The sequence below is a fragment of the Suricata suricatta genome, chromosome 4, assembly GCF_006229205.1.
Source record: "Suricata suricatta isolate VVHF042 chromosome 4, meerkat_22Aug2017_6uvM2_HiC, whole genome shotgun sequence".
NCBI classification, from domain to species: domain Eukaryota; kingdom Metazoa; phylum Chordata; class Mammalia; order Carnivora; family Herpestidae; genus Suricata; species Suricata suricatta.
The window spans coordinates 73,190,554-73,199,348 of record NC_043703.1 but is presented as its reverse complement, the minus strand read 5'-3'; the positions used below and the strand labels follow the sequence as shown (position 1 = coordinate 73,199,348).

Below are 8,795 nucleotides of genomic sequence, written 5' to 3'. Positions count from 1 at the left end.
CCCCCCCCACACCCCCACCAAGCCAGCCCAGTGATGTCTGCAGCCTTGCTGACAAATACTTAGCACAGGTGAGGAAATGCATTAGTAGAACAAAGGCAGTAAAGGGTCCAGGAAATTACAAAAAGGCTCACTGGATTACCCAAATGGGGATTTCTGGTGACTGCTTGCATCCTGGGCACAGGAAAGAGAGGATGAGGAAAACCAACTCGTAAGGAAGTGAAACACCTAATTAGCATTTACCTAATGCCTAAGCCGCCTGTGTCAACTAAAAATCATTGGTTCTCTGTTGTTTTACGGGTGGTAAATCCCAAGTGCCATTGTGGTTGTTGTTGTTTTGTTGCTATTATTGACAGGTGCGTAATAACTTAAGAAAACCTTTATAAATACCATTTGTCCTTTGTTATGAAGCAAGGAGAGGACTTCTTGTTTCCTTTTAAGTGATGTGTCAGCCGTGCTGGAAATGTGGTCAGGAGCTGAGCCCCCGGCCGTTGCCGTAATGAAAGTGTTGCAGAATCTTTATGCCATCTTTGAAAGAGGACAAGAAGCCACACCCTTGTCTCCCTGTGTTGCAGGAAGGGGACTTGATGGACATGGAGGCAGATGAGTGTCAGTCCGTGGTTTGCTGGGAACATGTCCCCAGACGCTAGTTTCCAGGATGACTTGAGTACATTTATTTTTCCAACCATGACTTAAGTTAGTTAAATGTCCTCTTTTCAAAAAGCATTTTTCAGGACACCTGGGTGGCTCAGTCGGTTAAGCGTCCAGCTTCGGCTCAGGTCATGAGCTCACAGTTCGTGGGTTTGAGCCCTGCGTCGGGCTCTGTGCTGACAGCTCAGAGCCTGGAGCCTGCTTCGGATTCTGAGTCTCCCTCTCCCTCTGCCCCTCCCCTGCTCACGCTGTCTGTCTGTCCATGTGTGTGTCTCTCTCTCTCTCTCTCAAAAATAAATAAATAAATAAATAATAAATTTTTTAAAAAGCGTTTTTCCTTGAGAAGTTAATGTCAGTAACTCATGCTGGTGTTTCTTGACATCTCCTGAAAAGCAGTATGAAATAGTCTAATCCTTTTTTTTTTTTTTTGAAAGCCAGTCTTATTTAACCCATTTGAACAACAATAGAAACATGAGGAGGTAAATTTTTAAAAAATTATTTTTTTCACGGTGTAGGTCTTATCATTTGAATAGTGATAGTTCACATTCCAAGCAGGGATGAGGTCTTCAGGAGGTTTTTAGAAGGCCTTGGCTAATCACTTTTCTACTTCATTATCAGTGAATGTCTGCTTTTCAGTTTGACTCCCTTTCCCTCCCTCCCTCCAGCTGTGATGGTAAAGCATTCCAGCCAGCAGAAAACAGATGACCGCGAACAGCCATTCTGAGATCGAGCTACAATTTAAACATAATTCAAGAATAAATAGCCAGATTCCTCTGATTCTTTCTCAATAGTCCGGGCCTGACTCCTTAGGGTGGCCGAGCAAAGACATGTAGACCTTCTGGCCCCAAAAGTACAGATGCAGATTTGCTTTTGTAGCGCATTTAAGAGAATTACTGAATCCCCTGGATGTGTTGGACTTTTAGGGGGAAAAAGAACTCAAGAGGCAGTGCTAGACCTTTATTTGTTTGTTTTTGATAGACATCAAAAACAAGACATTTTGCACCCAGATGCTACTCTAAACACACCCACGGTGTGGTCTTTGTTGTAAAGTACAGTAGTTTGCCATCTCTGCGCCTGGAACCTGGAAAGCCAGTTAAGGGCCATTTGGTCATTAGGTCATTAGGTGACGATGACATCACTGACCTTGTAGTAGTGAACTCAGAATTTGTAAAAGTTGTTGCTCAGAGATGATCATCGTTGCAGAATTGCTGCATTTAGCAATAGAGGTGTTGAACTTCTGGAGAGGCTTTTCTAGTAGTAAAAGCAGGTGGGTAAATGGATGTGTCTGCTAGTGCACAGAAGAGCAAAGCCTTCCCTAGGCCAGGAATGACTGCTTTTTCGGAGCCTTGGTGGTTTAGCCATTCAGTGAGTTGTAATTATGTCTTCCCTTTCTAACAAGGCAGTGATAATACGTTATCCAGTGTTTATTCTCTTGCCCTAGCAATTAGGACTGGCTCCAGCACCTTAGGTGGTGGTAATTGGGAATTCACACTTGCTAATGAGTAAACATGTTGGCTTTGTAACAAATAGAATCAGTGATTGGCTTAATTCGGGACAAGTCATTTACTCATCATGCAACAGACATTTATTGAAAACTGAGGACGTGCCCGGCCAGGGTGTGGCATAGGCTGAGACAGACAGGTCCCCACCGTGTTAGAGCTCACATTCCAGTGAGGGTCACACACGGTGAACTGACAGAATCAGCGATGACTGGTGTGAGGAACACGGAACAGAGGTTTGTCGGGGGGAATGAACGGATTTATGTGTCAGGAAAGTCTTTCAAGGTATCACTTAGAGACAAAAATAAAACACATCACCAACCCAACAAAGATCTGGGCAAGCAGCATCCCAGACAGCGGGAAGAGGCGGCCTGGCTGGTGCTTGTAAAGTTCAGGGCAGAGTCACCTAAGGGGCAGCAGGGGATTTACAGGTAACAATAGCGGATCAGGATTTCTGCCACCAGGAGCCATGGGAATGGCTTAAGCAAGAGAACTGCATGAATTTATTGTAACAGTAAAAATTAACACATTTATTTTAAGGCCAATTAATAACAGTGGGAAGATTTTTTAAATGACAGAAATTTGAAATAAGTTTTATGGAGGAAAGATATCTTGTTTTCTATTTTCTTTTCGGCTCTATTGAGACCAGCCCTGATGTACAGAGATTAGTTGATATATTAACAGTGTTTCACAGTTAATCATGGAATCTCAGACTGTGTTTTTTGGGGGGAGGGGTCCTGATTATATTTAATGTATTAATATATTGGTTTAATATGTAAAATAATATAAGCAATATATAAATATTAAGCAATTGGGTGGCTATTTTTATAATTATTAAATATAAATATAAATATAAATAATATAAGAATAATGTGTATCAATAATATAAATGTTTCTTATAAATGTCTATCATATAAAGAGGCAGCCAGCAGTTTACATACACTGCAGTTTTCTAAAATAGCCTGGTGTGAGGAACTGATAAAGTGATTTTTCTCTTGTTATGCGACTGACTCATACAGGCAAGAATATGGTCAGACAATGCACTAGGAACACACTAGGCTAATTGCCAGTATTGTTTTTTATATAATGGACACACAATGCTTTTTTAAAAATACCAATATACAATTACAACCTTTCTAATACATGACCTGTTTATAAGCTTGAATGTAAGAAACTTTGAGATCTTCCTAGGAGCAAGTTCATTTGAAAACGTTTATAGTTTTAATACTAAGGTTTGGTGTGTCTTATATGAAATATTTATTGGTTCTTATTTCATTTTATTTTCTTAATTTTTTAAATTTATTTTTAAGAGAGAGCACAAGCAGGGGAGGGGCAGAGAGAGAGCGAGGGCGAGAGTGAGAGAACCCCAAGGCTTGGCACTGTCAGAGTGGAGCCTAATGCAGGGCTCCAACTCAGTAACCCCGAGATCATGACCTGAGCCGACTGAGCCACCCAGGCACCCCGGTTCTTGTTTTAAATGTTTTTACAAATATTTGATATGTAGAGAATACAGTTTAAAGGCTGATGGTTGAAGGGTAGTAAGCAGTGCTATAACCTTGGCTGCATTTCTTATCCCTGTATTTCAGCTGAGTCACAATGTCCCAGCATACATTCATCAAAACATTGGTAAGAATATGCACTTCAGAGGAAGTAAAACACACATAACTATTCTAATATTACACATCTAGTTGAGGCATTTAAAATTATTTAAATGTGGGGTATTTAAAAATATAATTTAAGCAAGAGTTTTATATGCCCTCATTTAATTCTTTGATAAGTGTAACTTTTCATCACTAATGAGATAAAACATTTTCAATTCTACCATACATTTCTTTTTTCCAGTTTGTCACAGATAGTTAAGGTTTCAGATGGGAAACAATGTTAGATATTCTAGGTATTTCTAGAATGATAGTTGTTTATTTTTTTAATTCATTTTTTAAAAATTTATTTATTCATTTTGAGAGAGGAAAACGAAAATCCCAATCAGGCCCTGCACTGATCGCGCAGAGCCGGACTGGGAGCTCTGTCTCACGAACCCTGAGAAAGGACCTGAGTCAAAATCAAGTCAGGCGCTCAGCCAACTGAACCACCCAGGCAGCCCCCATAGCTGTTTTGTTTAAAGCGTTAATATGTCACTCAGACCTTTTGTCATCCTGGCTGTATCCCACCTGTTCAGAAGACATTTGCTTTTCTGTAAAGAGCCAAGGACAGGAACATGCAGAAAGCACTTTTGTCGCTTCCAACTTTGGGACCGTCGTCCATGCTGTCATCTTTCGGCCATGCTCACACACCTACCGAAAACTGAAGAAATAGCCAAGTTGCCACAGGCTGGAGACAGAGCCCTTTGCCTGCTTCCCAGCTGATGCATTGTCTTCCACCAGCTGCAGAAGGTCAAAGACACCAAAGCAGTCAGAGCACAAAGGCAACAGGTGGCACTGTGCGCAAACCTGCCTGCCGCCATGTTCCTGGACCAGTTGGCTGTAGTGTTTGAGCAGACACCCATAGATCTTCTCTGTGCTGGAGCACTGGAGACTTCTCAAAGTAAAATCTAAGTGAGCTTTTTGTTTGCTAACCCAGAGAAATGCTATAGCCACATGTTCCTGCTCCATTTTGGCCACTCCTTTGTATCCGCAGACCACGCAGTCCTAGGTCAGCCGGCCAAAGACCACATGGCTGCTGTTGCTTCCGTATGTGGAAATGAAAACACATTCACAGCCTCAAAAAACCATTGATTTGTAGGTGTGCTCTTTTGTCGAGGAATGTCTAAGGGGAACGTGCCCTGTCTCATTCCAGATAAAGAATTTTCTTGAGGATCTTCAGGGATTCTTTTTCCATGAAGCCCAGCAGACATCCTCATTTATGTACTTTAGACCCTGAGTTCTTACTGTTCCTTAGGCGACTTTTTCTTCTTCTTCCTTTATATGTAGTATTCTCAGAGGACATAATCACACCATTCCATCAAGTTCACTTCATTGTTCTGTCACTGCTGGATTCCTTGCATTAATTTCTTTCTTGAACACAGGCGCTTATACTTAAAGCATGCGTAGATCTCGCGTTTTCTGACTTTAATTCTTTTATAGCTCTGCTGGAACATGCCCAGCGTATGACATCATAAGAAATGCCGCATAGGCTCTGAGATGCACATTCTGTTTATTGTCCTGACTTCCTGTGCTGCCATGCACGTGTGTGTCATGCCTGTGTGTGCAGCATTTCTCATCTGCTTCTACCATTTGTGACAACAAAGAATGGCCTTACCACTTACCAAGGATGACAACAAAAATGAAGGTACAACCAAAGAAAAACCTGGTCATTGAATTTATAGTGAATTTTTATCATTTGTTCACCTAAAACTGTCCACCTACCTGTGGGCAGGACAGGGCATGAGGCACCTTTCATTTTTTTCTTCGATAAGCCATTAGCCATCCATATCCAATCTCTTGCAGTCACTTTGTACAAAACTCCTGCTGACAAGTAGCTTCGTGGCTTTTTTTTTTTAATGTCGGTGTGTGGGCATATCCTGTTGTTGAAGTTCACACTATAAAGGCAGATTTCTCTGACAGAGAACCTTGGGATGTTCTCCTCCTAATCTTCGGGGGTCAACCTGGACAAAAGGGGAGCTTCTGGGAATTTTCCACACGTGGTTGCTCATACGTGTTCGCTCACTCAGAGATGCCAGTGTTGTCATCCTTTGTGCTGACACTAATCCAGGCAAGAGCATGTATTGAGCCTTCGTTTTGCCAGAGATCATGGTAGGGGATGAAGAAATAGGAAAAGAGTAAAGTGACAATGTCAGATTGGCAGATAGAGAATGAGAATATGGTGTGAAAAGTGTTTGAAGAGGGTAACAGAGAGACCATAGGGGAGAGCCCAGTGCAAATTAGAATTTGTTAGCCCAGTACGGCAGGGGAGGGGGATTCGGGCCGCAGGGAATAACTCTGTAGAGTTCTCCAGGCACAATGAAAGGCTTAGTATGACAGGCAAGGAGTCCACACGTTGGTGAAAGTTTAGATTGGATAAGTAGGTAGGGAGCAAATCACATGACCTATGTTGAGGCTGGGGTTTTATTCTATAAGCCACAGGGAGCCATTAAAAGCCTCACTAATTAGAAATAGCTGCAGAATGAGAGCTCATGAGTAGCGAATATTAAAAAGAACCACTTGGCCTTTCTTCACCAAGGTCTCTACAATTTGTCCATGCAGAAACAAGTGTAGATGTCCCAGAATTCCTCTGTCATGCAGGGTTGTATAAGGACATGCCTATTTGATCTCCTGCTCTAAAACGATTGACATTATAGGAAGGTTTTCTACAGTGGCTTCACACCCTTTATGAAGAGAAAGAAAAACTGTAGTTACTAACTGCCTGATACATAAGCACTAAACAACCAAATATGCAAATTTAGGGTAATGCCCCCTTGTGACCTCCAGCCCCAGGGACTTCATGACACTCCTAATGTGGGGAATGTGGTTTTTCACACAAAACCTAATGGATAACTATTCATATATCACATATGTTATACATTCATATAACATGTATTACATGGTCATGTAATATATGTTCTACATTCATATGACATATACGTTCTACATTCATATAAATAATATGCCAGTTACAAGAACAGGAAAGATGGTAAAACGTAGATTACTGTTATGAATTATATCCAAAAACCATACCTGTACTTCGACAAATAACCGCTAGGTGTTCCTCAGGGTCACAAAGCCAAGAGTAAATAGCCAAGTTCCATCTCCTCTTCATACCCTTTCAGTTTCCTCTCCCTGTATCTCTCTCTTCTTGGTTCCTTCAAGTCTATCCTTGGGCCAATGGCTCATAATTGTTTTGGAACAAGAACTGTTGTATCAGTTTAGGCTGCTTCCAGTTGCAAATAACAGTGGCCCCCGTCCAAACCACCCTTCAAGTCATGAGAAGTCCCGGCTGGTACAACTTGATAAGTGCATGGATAGACAATGCTGCAGGGGCTTTCTCCAGGGGTCAGGTCCTTGCCTTCTTCAGGGCCGAACAGCTGCCAGAGGCCAGTCATGGCTGATGGCTCCCTGGCCAGGAGTGTCACCACGGCCCAGAGTCCTTCCACTTTGCTCCAACACTCCCTACTACGTCTGCTCCAGCCCCTCCATGATCACAGGGAGGCCATCTCACATGAACCTTGTTCACAACCACTGGAAGGAGAGTTTGCCCCTGACAAGCTGTTCACGAGTTTCTGTTTTGCTGGAAAGGACCATCCTGTGCAAATCCCTACAGTCAGGGAAACACCATGGCGGATGGTTTAGGTTTCGTCCCCATAGGAATGTCGGGGTAGCAGGGTGGTGTTCTGGCGAGGAGTGCTCAACAAGAGAAGAAAGAAATGGCTGTTGGTGGGGACGTTACATCCGACATACATACACATGCATTACAAGCCCCCGATAATCTGATGGAAGCAGGCCTTGTCTCTCCACATGTCAATTTTGCATTCGATTTTGGGGGGATTCCCTCACTTCCTAAAGACTGTCATTCTTTATCTCAGAAACATTACATCACTTCCAAAACAGAAATGCATCTTTCCCTTAGATTTGCACATTCTCCTATACTCTATCCATCCTGGAAGCACACCATCTAACACCAGAGATAAATTGTGGTTTTAATTGCTATTTCATAATAGCAATTATGACCCAATTATGACCCAGAGTGAGGCCAAGTCATGATATGTGAATATTGCAACCTTCCAATTCATTCTTTAAAAAACTCATAATAACCCAAAGGTTTTTTCCCATCAGGAGAGAAAAGGGAAATGTGTTTTCCCTGCCCTGTGCCCCACATATTTTTCTTTTCTTCCACGTCTTTCCTAATGCTATCCCTGCATCAGTTGCAATAGATCTTTCCACAGACTGCTGGGAACCAAGAGTAAGGTAATCTGGCCAGACCTGTCAGAACAGCCTCACGCTGTGGGATCCAGATGAGCCTTTCCAATGAGAACTCTTCTTCAAACTGGAAAACATGAGCAAGCAATGATGTGGACAGTCATCTTCTTTTGAAATTTGACAAGAAATGGTTTGCCAGAAATACCGGGCAGGTTTAGGAGCTGTTTGGCCCCGAAGAAGGCAAGGACCTGACCCCTGGAGAAAGCCCCTGCAGCATTGTCTATCCATGCACTTATCAGTTTTCAGGAAATCCTGCTTTCAAAGTAATGAAAGAAGACCCTGGCAAAGTCTGTGAGGTGTTGCCTCACTCCCTGTGTTCACCTTGAGGACACTTCTGCAAAGAGACCAGAGCGGATTTGATGGATTGCCAAGACCATCCATGGTCCCCAGCCAAGTGGAGTTGGGGGTCCTACTTCCCAGCCCTCTGCAACCCAGCCTATAGGTCTGGACAGCCGTCCAGTGGCACCAGATAACTACATGTTCATTTCCCTTTTCTGTTTACCTTAACGATCGACCCAAACGTTTTTAAAAGGCCGCTGTGGTATGGTTCCTACTCCGTCCACATAGAATTGTTCTGCAGGTGTGGCCTCGCCTGAAAATTATTGCACGCTTGTTCTCAAATGGCTGATTTGGAAACCCATTGTGTACGGTCACTTCCTGCCGAAGAATGTGGGTTAAACTTTTTCTTCTTCTTGATGAAGCAGAGCTACTTTAAAATACTTAGCCTAACTACTTGGCC

The 8,795-nt window shown here is 42.7% G+C and overlaps 1 protein-coding gene across 1 annotated transcript in view; it reads left to right on the top strand.

Moving 5' to 3' along the window:
- Positions 1–8,795, top strand: part of ATP8A2 (ATPase phospholipid transporting 8A2) — a 504,492-nt gene that overhangs the window by 473,294 nt on the left and 22,403 nt on the right. The window lies entirely within an intron of this gene.